Here is a 758-nt window from a genome sequence, read left to right as displayed (position 1 = left end):
TCATCCAAATCAGTTGTAAGCATTAAGTAATACAAGTATTCAATCAAGTAGTTTGGTCAACCAAGAAAAAGCAAAAAAAAACAAAAGTGCAGTGTTTAGAGATCGTATCTTGCATCAACAAAACTGGTAGGTCATCCCATAAAACATCAAATTAAAACAGTGGTAGTGGTTGGATTGGACCAATCATTGGTGCTTGTTTTCTGAAGCTCTCTCTCTCCATAATTTGAGAGACAGAATGACGATTTTGGTGTACTTGTCACTGGGACATGGAAGTCGACAGAGAGAGAATGTTGATGCGTGTTGCCATCGCCAGCTCTTATCCTTCTGAAGGTCCCCATTGTCGAAGGAGGAGAACAAACACAAGAAGAGTACAGTACAGTACAGTCTATCCATTCAGAAATAAATAAATAAAAATTGCAATCGAATTATGTTGCTTTGTTTGACAAGTTCCAAACCTGTTCCCTGTCACTGTCAGCAGGTGTACTTGTTGACAATTTCTCCTATTGTCATATTAGCCTAATCTTGTGAAGAACAATAGGATGATTATAGTAGTCGCAGTAGTGAGAGGGATTCTTGGGTTTGTTTCTTTGGAGAATTCAGAATACCAAATTTAAACTTGTATCCACGAACATGTGCACGAGTATAATCTTCATATAAAAAGCCAATGCCAATGCCAATGTGAAAGGGTCCATAATCTTCATATCTAATCTCACATTGGTCCCAAAACTATAAAATCTCAAGTTATGTAAAAGAGGTAA

The sequence above is a fragment of the Musa acuminata genome, chromosome BXJ1-6 (assembly GCF_036884655.1).
Source record: "Musa acuminata AAA Group cultivar baxijiao chromosome BXJ1-6, Cavendish_Baxijiao_AAA, whole genome shotgun sequence".
In the NCBI taxonomy this organism is placed as follows: domain Eukaryota; kingdom Viridiplantae; phylum Streptophyta; class Magnoliopsida; order Zingiberales; family Musaceae; genus Musa; species Musa acuminata.
This window is presented reverse-complemented; position numbering follows the sequence as displayed.